Raw genomic sequence first — 17,474 nt, 5'->3', positions numbered from 1 at the left:
ACCATGTAGTGGTGGGTAATCCCGTAATCTTGGACATCTTGGACAACATTATGCGAAAAGCCTCATATTGCAGAATATATTTGCATTACTAATGTTTGAATAGTGCATTGCACTCGTTCTCTTTGTGTGTGGCACTACAGGTCTCAGCAAGGTAGCACCTCTCACGACTAGCAATTAGTGTGTGCAATCTAGGGACCCATCCCTATTAATTATAACCAAAACAGCTCACAGCTTTAAATGTATGCCCATTAGCAGGTAATTAATATCCATCATTTAACCACATTTTTCCAATGTTTATTGTTTGTTATGCATTATATCACTGGTGATAATGTTTAGCTATATTAATATAATGTTTTTTTCCCCTGTTCCTTGTCTCTGGCACTTTGGTCATTTTCCACGCTGAATTTTATTGTAGATGAAAGCATTGCAGTAGGATATCACAGATAAAGAACAGAGGTATACAATTGCTCTAATTAGTAGGAAATGCGGCCACCTGCGCTTTACAGTAAAATTCACATTTTCCTTGGCCTTTTAGACGTAGCGCCAGCGAAGCAGCATGGAAGTATTGACACTAATGGGCTTCTTGAGTCATACATCTGGAGCAGCCTATCAGTGATCCGTCGTATATCCAGTCAAGCCCCAGGTGGCTGAATGTATCGCTTATGTGATTTTGTCATTCTCCACTGGTTTCAGGTTTAGAAATCCTGCTCAATTTCTCCTTGCTCAATTAATTTATTAAAGTCTGCTGCACAGAATATAATGCTATTAACGTCAATGGTTGTTTAAATTAAATGTATATATATATATATATATATGTACATTTTATTAATTGACAATATGTCAGAATCACAAAATCTATACCTTACAGTGACTTTTTAATTATTACCCTTACTCTGCAAAGGATTTTGTACGTTTTTTTTTTCCTCCTGTACTTTTATAAACAGTTTTTATATTATCTAAAGGTCTAACATTTCTTAAATCTCTTTCTTAAACCTAAAACATATTACTGCATCATGCAAGCCAACATTTGGACAGATCACAGGGGAGAGGTCCTGATGGGTGGTGCATGTGCCATAAGTGTGCTATGGTGCCATAAGTCAAATCAGAGCCGTAACTACACTTTATGGTGCCCTGTGCCATTGAGAGAATTGCCCCCCTCCCCCATTTTTTTTAATCTATCTATCTATCTATCTATCTATCTATCCCGTTCTAGAAATCGTGTGTTCACCACTGCTACTCATTGAGCTATTTGATGCTACATGAAAATTATACAAACTATATGAAGCTACTGGCCCTTTGTAAATAAATTAATCAGGTGAGTAGATCTATGTAGTGTGCAGCCACACATACAATCCCTTGTAGCCACACGCTACATAGATCTGCTCAACCACAATGCTGATAATTTTTTCACAAAATACAAGGTAAGTTTCAAATAGTTAGAATTATCTAGCTTAGAATTCTCTAGCTTTCTATGCAAGGGCATAGAGCTCAATGAATAGAGTGTGGGACTGCAATGCCACAGGCAATGGGTTCAAATCCCAAGTATGTCAGCATCTTGAAATGTAATAAAGGACAGTGTGACTGAATAACAAACAAATCTCAAGTTGAGTCCATGAATGTTATATAGGTATTAGTGACAGAAGGGGTCAGGGTAGGAGACAGCAGTGGTCAGGAGATGCTGGGCTTCAAAAGGGGGGAAGCTGCTAGTGAAAGTAATTTAAACAGATAATTGACAGATAAGTGCTGCCAACAGTGCCACCTACAGTTCCTTGCAGCTCTATGTGTGGTGCCTCCTCTGTACACACCTAGTTACGGCCTTGAGTCACATCATCAACCTAATGGACCGCACATTCCCAAAATTTGGGAATACCTCTTTTACACCAAAATAATAATCTGAATTATTGCCAGGGCAACCCGGGTCTAAATCTGTTGTGAATGGGTCTACCTGGGCCAAACCCCCATCGACCCACAGCACCTTGAATAAAATACCCTGTGTGGTGATGAAACATCAATAATCACTATGCCTGCAATTTGTATTGATTGAAAATATATCCCTTTTGTGAATTCCTTGGAGTGCCACCTGTTTCCTGGAATAAAAGGTGTCCTTGTACTCCTAATTGGGGTGACGTAAAGCTGGCATTATCTGTTGGACGAAGTCCCCCCGGTGGCTGCTTTGGTGTCGACTGTGTAAAATAAAGTTAAATAAAATTGATCCACTCATTTAAAGAACCCAAAAATTATGATTTTTCTCCTTTTTTTATCAATGTTTATGAGAAGAAAGCCCATCAAAGTACCATCACCAATTTAATTGTTTTTAATCGAACTCCCACAAACAAAATTTCCAAATTAGAGGTGTGCGGGTTTGGATTTACTCGGGTCATAATGCCCAAATTAGTTCGGATTTATCCGGATTTTTCTTACTGGCTATCCAAAACACGTGACATCCAAGGGCCAATAAGATACCGTTTTGAGATCTGGGTAAATCCGAACACGCACACCTCTATACCAAATTTTTAGAATATGACCACCAGGATTTGATTGAATGGAAAATGAATTTGGACAATTGTTTCCTTTTGCCCAAGAAGACACTCATAAGTGATAAGTAACTGTATCCAGCTTTTCACCGTTATCTGGTCATTGAACTAAATTTGTGCAAAGATGTGCAAGTGACATATCTTGACAGGGGAAGGGGGGTTAGGTTTAGGCACCACCGGGGAGGGTCAGGGTTAGGCTGCAAGGGCCTGGGGGTTCGGTTAGGTTTAGGCTGCTGGAAGGGAGGGTTACGGTTAGGGGGTAGGGTTAACATACTTATCCAACTCCTGTCAGGATTCTAACAATCGGAATGCCGCGGTCGATATTCTGACTGTCGGAATCCAGAACGCCGGCATATCAGCCCCAACGCCTTGACAGTAATATGGCTACAATAAGTATATTATTACAGTTTTTTGTAGACAATAACATACTGATGAGGAGATGTATGAAGCAGTGAACAGAGTGGAGAAGTGAGCAAGTGGAGAAGTTGCCCATGAAGAAGTTGCCCCAGGCAATCAGCTTTGAAGTAAGTAACATTCTATAAAATTATACGTAGCAACTGATGCCATGAGCAACTTCTCCACTTGCTCACTTCTCCACTCTCTTCACTGCTTCATGCATCTACCCCTAAGGGGGCAATTCAAATCTTACAAATGTGCTGCAGTGTGTCCAGTTGTTCAACATTACTACTAACATTACCACTTATTATGGACCCATTGCTTTTTTTCTGCACACTTCTATAGGGTGTAAGGTAAAAGAGTGACAATGCACTGCAGTACAGTACTACAAATATTCCGATGCCAATCCACTGTTAAGACTTGAATTGTGCTCCAAGAAGCCTATGAATCAATTAGTATTTGGGGTACCCTCAAATATTAAGTTTCCTCCAAAGTACATACTTAGCCAGGGACTGCAGCAGATTGTTGGGTTTCAGCCTAATTGAAATAGTGGGCAGGAATATCAGGAGGGGATACATAGACAGCATATTAAGACATTGGTGTGCAGCAGTAAACATTGGGTGGCATATGTGTGGCACATATTGATGGCCAGCAGCATATGAAACATTGGTGGGCAGTGTTGGGTGGCATACATTGGGTGGCCAGCATCATTGGTGAGTAGCAGCATACAACATTGGTGGACAAGTGGGCAGCACTGTATACATACCAAAACATGCAGAAAGTTCCAATCCTGTACCCTCTATTATCACTGCCACCAGCGATCAGCCCACAATGGAGGATGGGAGTATTCAAGGAGTGGCACAGATAACGTCCACATGGGATCCGGTCAGGATACCGGTTGTCGGGATCATGGCAGTCAGAATACAGACACCGGGATCCCGACACTATTCGGAATGCCGACATCTTCATCCCATATAGGGTCACCATCCTGGCACTGGAATCCCAACAGCCAGGATGCCAAACGAGCAGACAACGGACCGCAGGAGAGGTAAGAAGCCGGAGGGGGGGTTAGGTTTAGGCTGCAGGGGGAGGGTTAGGGTTAAGCTGCACCCTGGGGGTGTTAGGTTTAGGCACCCTCCCCCCCCCCCCGGGATGAGGAGGAATAGGTTTAGGCTGTGGGGAGGGGGGTTTAGGCACCACTGGGGAGGGCTAGGGTTAGGCTGTGGAGGGGGGCGGGGTAGGGGTAGCCTGCAGGGAGGGTGGATTAGGGGGGCAGGGGGGAAATGTAAGTATTCTTACCTTCCCCTGTTGGGACTCTGATCATCGAATGCTGTGGTCAGTATTCTGACTGCCGGCATCCCAAACGCCAGCAAATCAAACCCAACCCGTCCACAACAGGCATGTAGTGAAGACATATCATTCATCTTTGGTAGCGTACACACTGCACGATTTGCTCCTAGTCACTAGCGACATTTTGAAAATTGAGTTGCATGTACAGACGACAAAGGACATCACTAGTCATCACGGGAGCATGCAACGCTAGCGATATAGTGCACACTGTAGACCCCTATGTAGTAAGCCTTGGAGAGTGATAAAGCGGACGGAGATTTTAGGGGTCTATTTACTAAGCCTTGGATGGAAATAAAGTGGAAGGAGATAAATCACCAGCCAGTAAGCCCCTAACTGTCATGTTACAAGCTGTGGGGCAGATGTATTAACCTGGAGACGGCATAAGGAAGTGATAAACCAGTGATATGTGCAAGGTGATAAAGGCACCAGCCAATCAGATCCTAACTGTTAATTTACATATTGGAGCTGATTGGCTGGTGCGTTTATCACCTTGTACTTATCACTGGTTTATCGCTTCCTTATGCCTTCTCCAGGTTAATACATCTGCCCCTATGTTTGAAAAAATGTCAGTTAGGAGCTGGTTGGTTGGGACTTTATCTCCGTCCACTTTATCTCCATCCAAAGATTAGTAAATAGACCCTAAAGTACCAACCAATGACAGTTAGGAGCTGGTAGGCTGATACGATATCTCTCTTCACTTTATCTCTCACCAATGCTTAGTACATACACCCCTTTATCTGATATGGGGTAAATGTATGAAGCAGTGATAAGAGAGAAGTGAGCCAGTGGAGAAGTGGCCCATGGCAAACAATCAGCTGCTCTGTATAATTTTATAGTATGCAAATTATAAAATGTTACTTCAATGCTGATTGGTTGCCATGGGCAACTTCTCCACTGGCTCACTTCTCTCTTCTTATCACTGTTTCATACATTGACTCCATGGTGTTCTGCATTGATTGGATACCTGCATATCCCTGGCAAAGAGCTTGTCTAACTACAAAAGCAGATCATATCCACCTTCCACATAGAGATCGCTGTGTTAGATTGAAAGCTTAGCTGATTTTCTTATATAAAGCATTGGCAGAACCCATGTATCCACTGATTTATGCAAGTAATTTATATAAGTAACTTGGTCAATTGCTAAGCACAAAAATGGCATGAGGTTGTGTGCCTCTCTCTACACAGAGATAGTGTCCCCACATGCCACAGTTTGCTTGGATATTTCCAACGTTTTTGACCAAATTGGCAAATGTGTGCGTCCATGCTGATAGTTCGAAATAAAATTCTGTAAATTCAGAATGAATCCTTTAGGATAATAAACCTGCCCACAAACAGGTCCATTTGGCCTAAATTAGTAAATATTTGCCCATTTCACTCTTGGGCTGATTATATGTGTCTGCTCTGAAACACAAGTGTCGTCTGAAAATGGGCTCACAAGTGTGTATATATCTGGGCAAAGGCGCTAGATCCCCTTCAGTTAATGTAGCATAAACGTGTAATATTCTAAGCTGTATTTATTGATTTTAACTACTAACTGCCACCGAAATCCAGGGGGTACAGCAGAAGAGTCTCCTTCCTTGGGGCGAATGCCTAGTTTGAAAAATAAGGAGTGGCCCGACAACTGTCGGGGGCGTGGCCTGGCTAGCAGTGAGGACAGAAGCACCTCTCATGAGCTCCTGCTACCTAAGGGCTCAAATTCCAAATTTACCCCCATAAAAGTACCCTGCTCCCACCTCCACATACCTTATTGCCTCTGCCCTCAGTAGCCCCCAACAGGGAAGCGAGCTGCGGAGTCGGGAGGCGGCCTTGGCTGTCTCTGCGGACTGCGGCCTTCCCCTCCGGGTGAAGCCGGGGCCTCGATTTTGGCGCCTAACGGGGCCGAGAAACCTCCAGCCCTCCTAGATGTACTGCGCTGGGCTGTGGTGACCTCGTCTACCCCCCGTGGTCCTGCACAGCGGAGTTGTGTGGCCGACGAACCGGGCCTGCGTCCTCCGGCTACCTCCGGCCGCCGAGGCCTTCTACGTGACCTGCAGCCGGGGCCTGGAGTTTGGGGATACCCCGGCCGGGAGCTCCGGGACCGGAGCGCGGCCGCACCGGAACCCCCAGGACATCGGACCTTCCCCCCTGGCTTGGCTGAGCACCCCCTGGCACCTGGAGAGAGCCTCAGCACCTCCACCAGCCCCACAGGAGATTTCTGAGGAGGGTGGACTGCCCTGTGTGAGCTGCGGCGGCCATCTTGGATTCCCGGGCCATAAGCTGGAGAGAGCTGTGCACACCTAAGGGAAGCCCTGAAAAGCTGTAAAACACATTCAGCGGGCTGATCTACCTTCAATGCCTGGTCCACTTGGAGGGTGGTGAGTACCTGCTGTTGCCACAGCAATCATCCCCGATCTGCACCCCTGCCCCATAGAATCCTGTGACACGAACCCGGAACCTCCATTTTGCTTTCTGGCATTTAGCCAGGGTGAAGATAAATTGCATTATACCACACACCTCTCACCCGTGCAGGCCCACAGATTCTGCCCGCACTACCGCCCGCAGTGGCAACAACCATGAAAGAGCTTTAATATCCACGGGGTAAGCCGGGGCCACGGGATGAAGGGTTAAGCCGCAACCTACCTCGACACCGGAGCTGACGCCTGGGAAAGCCCAGCCCCCGACGTCATGACACTCGGATCTAAATGTTCCCGACCCACTCTTAAGATGAGTTAACGCAGGATAATAAAGTGCCATAACTAAGTAATACAAATCTATCTATAACGTTCAGGCACACTATCCCCAACTCAAAGGTTAGGACACCTGAAGAAGACAAATCTATCCCCCTCGGGTGAGCTACTTGATCTACAATAACAGAAATCAGGAACACGAAATAATTTTGAACACCGACCAACTCCTACGAACCTGACAAGACACCCTCCTCCGCCCCCCGACCCTCCTGGGGCTTCCACCATTCACCCCACCAGCTGCAAAGGAGACCGGTGCAAACCTAAAACGGAAAGCAATCCGACCTCCCCGGACTAATATACGGACCCTGAACTGTGTCCCCCCGTTAACAATTTTTTCATTCCCTTTTTTCTTTTTTTCCCACCTCCACCTTCACCCCCCCCCCCCTTTTTTTTGGTACATACATGCCACTATGTCTAAAAATAAAAAAGCAACACAAGTCCCGACTAACTTCTTTGGCTCAAAACCTAAGGGCCCACAGAACCCCAACATGTCCGCAGGCTCCCCTCCCTCTCCGTGCTCATCGGAAACAGGTATCGACCCTCAGATACAGGCGGTCATGTCGAGCCTACTGGAGGGGGTACAATCTGCGTTCAAACAGGAACTCTCGAACGCCATAGCCGACTTTAAATCAGACCTTACAGCCCTTGGCAATCGAACGGACACATTGGAAACCAAGACAGACGATCTCTGTCGCTCCCAACACCGACTTGACAGTGAGCTCACTAGATTGCACGAAGAAATGGAGACCCTCAAAGAGCGACAAGAGGACCAAGAAAATCGCTCGCGTAGAAACAACCTACGCATACGCGGCATCTCGGAATCGGTCCTCGGAACATCGCTGCCGGCATTTCTGAGAGATTTCTTCACGCACATAACACCAGACCTCACAGACGAAGAATGCCTCTGCGACAGGGCACACAGAGCACTCCGTCCAAAACCGTCTCCTGCCCAACCACCCAGGGATGTTATTATCCGTTTCCATTATTTCCGTTCGAAAGAGAAAATCTTGTCCTCCGTTCGAGACTCACCGGAGACTCTGTTTAAGGGTATGCAACTACAGATTTATCAGGACCTAGCCCCCTCCACGATCCAGAAACGGCGGGACCTCCAGCCGGTCACCCGGATCCTGCGTCAGCATCAGATCAGATACAGATGGGGATTCCCCTTTCAACTCCATGTCTCGGTCAACAACCTTGTCCACTCAGTCAAGACCCTAAACCAGGGACAGGAACTACTGGCAAAGTTAGATCTCCTCCCAGCATCACCCGTAGCAGAGTCGGCGACTTCCTCATCGAAAACACCGCACCCTCCGCCACCCCTTCCCGACTGGACAAGGGTGACCCGACAGCGTAACACGGACAAAGACCCTCCCTGACTTGGGGATCCCCCCACTGTGGATCATACACGTCATGCTGGCGCAACACTCGCGCGCATTGAACTGAGCCAAAGTCGTGGATGATCCGACCTCCATCCTTCTGCCAGTATCGTAATTATTTTCTGTTATTGCTGTTATAACTAAGCCATACTTGCTTGCACCCCTGTGGTTTATCCTTCCCCCCCCCCCCCCCCCCCCACCCCTGTTTATATCCTTTTTTTTTTTTTTTTTTTTTTGTGTGAGTCCCTCCCTCCCTCCTTTCTCCCCCTTCCCCAATCCCCTCCTTCTCCCTCCTTCCCCCTCCCCATTTCGAATTTACGTTTAAATTTCTTGTTGTCTGGACACAGTTCTCACTGTCCTATACTGTAATATGTCCGATATAGTTAAAAAGGCTGACCCCGACCCTTGTGGCCCGGGCACCCTAGGCCCTCTCACATGGTACCCTGGTTACCCCCCCATAATCCCTCACTGATGCTTACAATGTTATTGATGCAATGCTTTCTCCCTGGCGGTCCCCGAATGGGACCCACAACTTTAGGGATGTTTCCCCGTTTGGGGTGTTTCTTTCTCTTCTCTATTTTCCTCTTTCTTTCCCTCTTCTGGCGACCTCTGCCTGACCTCCCCGTTCCTTTTCTTGCTAGGCCCGGAGGGGTGGCCCTCTCCTGGCGCGAGCGGTACGCTACTGGACCTTTAGGGCAATATGTCATACTCCCCCATGCAAACAGCCATGTCCCTTAAAATATTCTCGGCCAATGTAAATGGCCTAAACTCCCCTAGGAAACGCACTGTGTTCCTGAGCGCCTGCAGACGTGAGAAAATCGACATAGCATTTCTCCAGGAAACACATCTCACCGGTCCCCATACCCAGCTTAAGGGCAAATGGTTCTCCCAGTCCTACTTTGCTTCGGCAGACTGTAAAAAACGGGGTGTGGCCATATTAGTTCGCCGTAACATCCCGTTTATCCACTCTGGGACAGTGACAGACCCAGAAGGTCGCTTCCTTATGGTAATGGGCACCCTCCGCTCAACGGCTCTCACACTGGTCTCCACCTATGCCCCCAACCAAGACCAGTCTCTGTTTTTCGACTCTCTTTCTAAACGCTTATCACGGGAAGCACAAGGAAGCATTATTATGGGTGGCGACTTCAACACCATAATCGACCCCTTACTAGACAGATCTGCCCCCCCCCCCGCATGCTTCTATATCAACCCTCCCTCGGGCCTCCCGCACACTTACCGCCATCATGAAACATCACGGCCTCTGTGACACTTGGCGTTCTCAACACCCTCACATCAAAGATTTCACACATTTTTCAGCCCCACACCAACACTACTCCAGGATCGATATGATCCACATCTCCTCTGCTCTCATGCCACTGATCTCGGACACGGGCATTACACCTCTGTCATGGACGGACCACGCTGGGGTCTATCTCCTCATAGATATATACCGCGTGCCGCGTAAGAGATACAAATGGCGTCTGGACGACTCGCTTTTACAACACCCCTCAGCATTAGAGGAAACCAGACTAGCAATCACACACTACTTCACCGAAAACACATCTCCCGATATCTCGCTCAATGTTCTCTGGGAAGCCCACAAAGCTACGATTCGCGGAGCCTTATTAGCAAAATCGTCAGCTCTTAAGAAAAAAGCCGCGCAAGAGATATCCTCCCTTGAAACAGAAATAGCCACCCTTCTATCCAAACATAAAGCATCCCCCAATCCCTCCCTGCTCACTCAGATAGATTCCCTCCGGGGACAACTTAATACCCTCCTCTCCAACCGCGCGGCATTGATCCTCCGGAAGCTGCAACAACGCTTCTATGATAAAATGGATAAAATAGATTCCCTACTGGCCAACAAACTACGCCGCAAGCAAGCGTTGGGTGCAATAGATAAATTGTATTCGTCACGAAGGGGAACCTATACATATGACCCTGAAGTGATGGCCGAAGAATTCCGTTTGTTTTATAGCTCCCTTTATAACCTACCCGACCCACCCCAGCAGTCTCCAGAAGAGACGGGGGGAGTGCGCTCATACTTGTCTGATACTCCAATCCCAACCCTGTCGGATTCTCAGTCGGAAGCCCTTAATTGTCGAATCACGGAGGAGGAGACATTAGCCGCCATACGATCAATGCGCTCGTCGGCCGCCCCAGGCCCGGATGGTTTCACAGCCCAATATTATAAACTCTTCGCGAAGGAGCTGACCCCACACCTAACCTCCCTATTTAACGGTGTTTTTAAGGGAGCCCCCTTCCTGCCAGAGTCCACCCGAGCCGATATAGTGGTAATCCCAAAGCCCGACAAAGACCCGACTAGCTGCCTGAACTACAGACCGATTTCACTATTGAATGTCGACCTGAAGATATACGCGAAAATATTAGCTAATCGCCTGGGGCCTTTGATGCCCGGTCTGGTCCACCCGGACCAGGTCGGCTTCATCCCTGGACGCCAGGCACCTGATAACACCAGAAGGGCCATAGACCTAATATATTCGATCCAAAAAAGGAAATCTCCCTCCCTCATCCTGGCCCTCGATGCGGAAAAGGCCTTCGACCGTATATCGTGGTCTTTTGCCTTTGCAGTCCTTGGCAAACTGGGATTCTCCGGAGAATTTTTGGAAGGGATCAAAGCACTTTACCGCTCCCCATCGGCCCAAGTTATGGTTAATGGTGTCTCCTCCTCCAGTTTTGAGATTGCCAACGGCACCAGACAGGGTTGCCCCCTTTCCCCGTTAATTTTCGCACTAGTCATGGAGCCCCTAGCAGCAAGAATTCGCAACAACAATTCTATTCGTGGAATATCCACAGGCCTATCCGAACATAAGATAGCGTTATATGCCGACGATGTCCTGATCTCCCTCACAGACCCAGCCCAATCCCTCCCCGCCCTCTTATCCGAGATCACCTCATACTCCCAGTTCTCTGGATATAAAATAAACGTTAATAAAACAGAGGTCCTAAACTTTTATATCCCAGCAGATCTCAAACAGGACCTCCAGAACATCCTTCCATGTAACTGGTACACAAAGAAAATCAAATACCTCGGTGTGTACCTGACCCACCATCACCACCAACTTTTCCAAGCAAATTATCCCCGTCTATTGCAGGCAATCAAGGAAGATTTGGTGGAATGGTCCAGCTATTTTATATCATGGATAGGCAGAATTAACTCCGTCAAGATGAGCGTACTCCCCCGGCTTTTGTATTTATTTCAGACCCTCCCAATTTACGTCCCTACCTACGTGTTCAAGACCCTGCAACGCCAATCCTCCCTTTTTATCTGGAACCATAAGCGCCCCCGCGTTAGACTTAAATTGCTTCAACGCCCCTCCAGAGGCGGAGGCCTGGGTATCCCGGACTTTAAGAAATATTTCTATGCTGCACAACTTGCTCAGTGCGCACAATGGTGCAACGAGGGAGGGTCACGAAAGGTCTGGGTGGGAATCGAAGCAGAGGAAACGGGCCTAGCTACATTATCCTCCCTACTTTGGCTTCACCGAAACCAGCGTCCACGCGCGGCCCTCTCGCACCCTGTAGTAAGCCGTTCATTAGCGACATGGGATCTAACAAATAGACGGTTCAATTTAGCCCCATACCCATCTCCGCTAATTCCATTATTTCACAACCCAGCCTTTCCTCTGGGCATGGGTAAAGCCTCGCATACATGTTGGCGCTCGAGTGGTATATTATACGTTAACGATATTACCTCCAATGCCACTTTCCCACAATTCGCGGATATCCGTGAAGGAACAGCAATCCCCTCTTCGGATTTCTTCCGCTACCTACAAATCAGACACTTCCACTCCACCACTACCACCACCCTCCTCCACAGACACTTATCTCCCTTCGAATACATTTGTTGGAAACGCACCAACACCAAGGGCCTCATATCAGATATTCACATCTTACTTGACGACTACCCCAACACATCCCAAGCCCCCCACGAAGCGGCATGGGAAAAGGAACTGGGAGTAACTATAGACAATGAAGACTGGGTAGATATTTGGGACAATGCTGCCTCCAGCTCTATCTGTGTGAAAATTAAAGAAAACACATATAAACTACTCTACCGCTGGTACTATGTCCCAGCCCGCCTACACACTATGTTCCCCAACACCCCAGATGGTTGCTGGAGGGGGTGCATGGACAGTGGCTCTTTCTTACACATATGGTGGACCTGCCCCAAAATTCACAAAATATGGGGTGAACTCATTATATTGCTTTCGCGCTTATTTGATATCTCTATCCCCCCAGACCCCCAATACTTCTTGCTCCCCATGTCCCTCCCAATCCTCAATAGACACCAAAACAAACTATTTCGACATGTAGTTTCGGCAATGACATGCCAAATTGCTACAGACTGGAAGAGCCTGACCCCTTCACCAATGCCGGTGATAATTTCCCGAATATGGTATGTCCACAAAATGGAATATATGACCGCAGTCATACGTAACACCTCGAAACAATTTGACAAAGTATGGTCCCCGTGGCTAAACCTACAGCAAGCCTCCTCCCCATTTGTGGCCTGACGCGTACCTCGCGGTTCGACCCGCCTCCTGCCCTGGAGGGCCCCCCCTCCCCCCCTCTCTACTCCCCCTCCTTCTCTCTCCGACTGGAGGCTCTCAGCCTCACCTGCTTTTCTATCCCCTTTTTTACTCGATTTCTGAGTACTCTTTTCTTCTCATTGACTCCGCTGACTCTCTATGACGGAAGGCCAATCCGTCGCCGAGAGTGCCCCACCGCATACATCTTAACTTTACTCTCTTAAAATAAGGGGAAAACAAAAACAAAAAAGGATCAATTATTCTGTTGTTGTAACAATTCAATGTAACTATATTTGTTCTTTAAACACCCAAATTGTCCGGGTGCTCTGTTACCAATGTAATCTTATTTTGATCCACCCAATAAATCGTGTTTAAAAAAAAAAGAAAATGGGCTCACAAACAGGCCGTTAGCAGCAATCTTTAAACATCATTTTCCAACATGACCATGTTTGGATTTATATTGAGTATTGGTTTCATTTTGAGGGAAACACATTATGATACTGTTTCAGGACAACTGTCCAATTTTTCCGCAGCAAGTGTGACCAACTTCTAATGGTCTACAAAATCCTTGTTCAAAGTAGTAGATAAGGTAATACAGAGTGGCGAGATGCTCAGCTTGGTCCATTCAAATGACTGGATTTGTGCACTTTGACCCCAAGATGTTTAACTATAATTAAATGTATAGATAAAAACTGAATGGGAATGGGAAACCCATGAATGGGAATAGTCCCTGTCAGTCAGCATGGCGACTGTCGGGCTGTTAATTGGTCAGGATCCCAGCGTCGGTGTAGTGACCGGCGGTCTCCCGACCACTGGTCACATAATTACATCCACTTATTTAATAGGTAACAAACGACAGATATCTTTTTATATCTGTGAGAGTAATCGAAGGATTGTATGCACATTTTAGGTACCTTTCGACGTGATGCGCGGGCACGCCGGTCGAATCTCACGTCTCAAGATAGTATGTGCTGCACTTAATATTTATGGAATCGCAGTGCGATCGCATGTGTTTTTAAAAACACATGCTATATATCGCACTGCGATGTGCGATGTGCCAGGAGTGGATGGAGGCCGCTCCCACTCGGCGGTGACGTGCCCATCACGTGATTACTATGCGATCTATTGCATGATCACATGGTAATCACTTTGGCAGTTCAGGTGCAATTCCATTGCACCTGAACTGCCAGTGCGATGCCCTGCGCTGTCGCGTCGCGGGACATCGCACAAGTGTATGGGCACCATAACTGTCATTTTACAGGCTGTGTTTGAAAAATGACAGTTAGGAACTGACTGGCCGGAACTTTACCTCTCTCCACTTTATCTCTCTCCAAACATTGATAAATCCCCCTTTTAAACTTTTGGTTCTACTGTAATTTTCATGTTGTAAATTATATTAGCAGACACAAATTTAACTTACAAAAATCCTGAATACCTGCAGTCAAAGGATACAGGACTATCTGAAACCTCCTTCTGAAGATGAATGCAGAGGTAACCAAACCTCTCACCGCTTCGTGTCTTTAATTATGTGTCATTTGATAGAGCCCTGTAAATGCAATTGACTGTTGCTGATTTGATGTAGTCTGTGAATGTGCAAATGTAGAGTATGCATCAGAATTCAAATAGCAGACCTACTAAAGGAACATGCTGCTTTAAAAGAACATTTCTTTATTTGATAGGTCCTTTGTTAAATATTTCCTTCCTTATCTCACAGTATTTCCACCGTCAATGTGATAACGGACAGGAAGAGTTGAAACAGTGATATTTCAGCCCTTCTGTGTTGAGTTCATTGTGACTTTTTTTTTTATCAGCTGCAGGAGTAGAGGAAGAATGAATTAAACTTGAGCAGCAGAACTCAGAGTCTAGATAACAATACAAATAGATTTTCTCTAACAGAGAAAAACAGCTGTCTCCATTATTTCAATGCTTCACCTTTCTCCATTCCATTAATTGGGTCTTTGATCACAGGCTGAGGTGGAGAGGGCCTGATAAGAAATAGGTTATTAGTAAAGTAGCTTGGAGGAATGAATTGGGCCATGTACTTGCTGCAAAAGATGAGATAAAAGCCATAATGCTTCTGTATGTGAGTGCTAGCGAGTGATAGGGCCTTCACACAACCCTGAACTGTTGGCAACCGAAGCCCGCTAATACTCTAGTGATATGATAGCTAATGCAGGATAGAAATTTAGCTCGCGGGAACGGAATAGGATACAAATTCCATAAAAGCTTTCCTTTTAAAAGGCTTACACACTGTTATATCAAAATTGTGTCACAAAATTTGTCCAAAAAAAAAAGTTTTTGATCTAAGTGCATGTTAAGAACAACGACAACTTTGAGCATCAGATGTGGTAAAATTGACTGTTAAATTTGTTATCCGTACCACTAATAGGGGCAGCCTTTGAAGTGGCAGCAAAGCTAAATTGGAGGAATTAGGTTTGATTGAAACGAAGCCTGTTTACTTTTTATTTCCGCAGATCAGGCTTTGAGTGATTTGTAATACTTGACTGGAAATCTTCAAGAACTTGCTATCTTGTAATCCGTTTTTTTCCCGCAGAGGAAATTTTTTTTTTTTTTAAATGACCGTAGGGGACAAGGCCATATTGGTTTTTTGTTAATGTACTGGAAAGAGGATACTATGGAGAAAATAGTTAATATTAAATTATGAACACAAGGTTATCTTCCTGCTGCACATGCTCCATTGCCCTAGGCTGGGGTAATCTGTTAATAGCATTCAGCCACAATGACACCATTAAGAAGCTAAGGCTGTGCAGTTTTGCGAGCGGAATGATGTATAAGGCTGGTATACTATCATCATGGATGCAATAAATTATTTGTGCTGCTAAAAATTGATGCAGCACAGAAGTTTTCATAGAACTACGATCCAGACATTAATAAAGGAAACATATGGTTACAAAACACCAGGGATTTGTGTGCTGTGATTTTTTTTTTTTACACATTCTACGACAAACACATTTTAAATGTATTCAACTCAAATTAAATTAAACAGACGTAAAAATCTACATTACTAAATATTTCAAATAGGAACACGATGAACTGTAAAACAGTTAATATAAATGGTACTTTTACTTTCTGGTCTGCGTTTTTAAATTGGAAATTTTCACCAGCGACCGTTATAAAATAATATCATGGGAAGTTAATTAAGTTTAAAAACAAAAGTCACCATGTATTCTGTTTCTTTACGGCAATGTCATTCACTTATTTGTACACAGATCTGTGCAAAAAGAGGGCATCAAAACAGGCAAGAGATTTTGGGGACCTGGGCGGCTCATGGCTTTCCATATGAAATGTGGGGTAGCACACAAATGCAAAAATGAATAAAAGAAATACCAGATTAATAGTAATAATATAATAAACTGTGAGATGTTTAGGTTGTGCCTAATTCTGCAGATGTTCATGGGAGCTTTAAAGGTTCCCAAAGTTAGTGCCAATTTAGAGGTGGGGTAAAAAGTTCTTTATTTTTTTGTATTTTTTATTTTAGCTATTACTGACAATGAAAAGTCCAACTACTGCAGGTGCAATTTCTCAAGGAAATGCATTAGTGTATACAGACAGAGCATTATAATAGAGAACCATAAAATATAATCGGTTAAATACTGGAAATAAAATTTCCCATACGTGCTACCAACCAATTTATCTCTCTCCAAGGCTTAGTACACAGATCCCTTAAGGATAGGAAGCCTTCACAAATTAAAACTTAATTTACATATCTGCTACATACTTATAATGTCTTGAATCTTAAAAATGTATTTTAAAACTTTGGTTTCAATGCAGTGGCATTGCTAGACATTGACAATAGATGTCCAGGGCCTAGGTCTTATGCTCAGTGTGTACTTGCCAAAAGTCCAAATTTATGTAAGAATCTACTGTAAAAGGGTCATGACCTTTCTTGAAATAACATGATGTAGGTGTTGCCAAAATTGTGGCAGGTATTTTAGTGCCCTTACTTATTATTAAAGTTATTTGTGTGAGGGATCTTGTGTTAGAAGTTATTCCTGGTTAGGATGTGAGCCGACCATGTGACACTCACATCCAATCCTAGGGTTGCTTCTACACCCAGGTATTTCCTTCAGCTGTTCCCAAATGGCTATTGAACATATGTCTTTACAAAATGGCACCCAAACAGTAACTCTTTCTGCTGACCATGGAATTGAGCTAATAGTGACATTGGTTCCCGCACTGTTTCTACTCTCATATTGGTGGCTGGGTGACTGACAGGTCCAGCGCTATTGTTTTCAGCTGGGATCTGCTGTCTCACTGTGATTATCTACAATAGCGTTGGGACTGTAAGCATGACATTCGTGGTATGAAGTGATATCAATCAATACCCAAACATACAGTATATCTAATATTTGGCAAAAAATTATGTATAATTTCTTCAATATAAACCAGCCTTTAACTTGTGATACTCAGCAAGTAATACGAAGACCAAAAACAAAGAAAAATTGCAGGTAAAGAGAAAAAATGCCAAACAAACGCGCTCTAAACTTTTCCAGAGAAAACAGAGCTGTGAGAATTGGA

At 45.2% G+C, this 17,474-nt stretch overlaps 1 long non-coding RNA gene across 1 annotated transcript in view; it reads right to left on the bottom strand.

Moving 5' to 3' along the window:
• LOC134929400 (uncharacterized) overlaps positions 1-17,474 on the bottom strand; it is a 190,232-nt gene that overhangs the window by 41,125 nt on the left and 131,633 nt on the right. The window lies entirely within an intron of this gene.

This window comes from Pseudophryne corroboree, chromosome 5 (genome assembly GCF_028390025.1).
Source record: "Pseudophryne corroboree isolate aPseCor3 chromosome 5, aPseCor3.hap2, whole genome shotgun sequence".
NCBI classification, from domain to species: domain Eukaryota; kingdom Metazoa; phylum Chordata; class Amphibia; order Anura; family Myobatrachidae; genus Pseudophryne; species Pseudophryne corroboree.
Note: the sequence above shows the minus strand (reverse complement) of the source record. Positions and strands in the feature narration are given on the sequence as shown.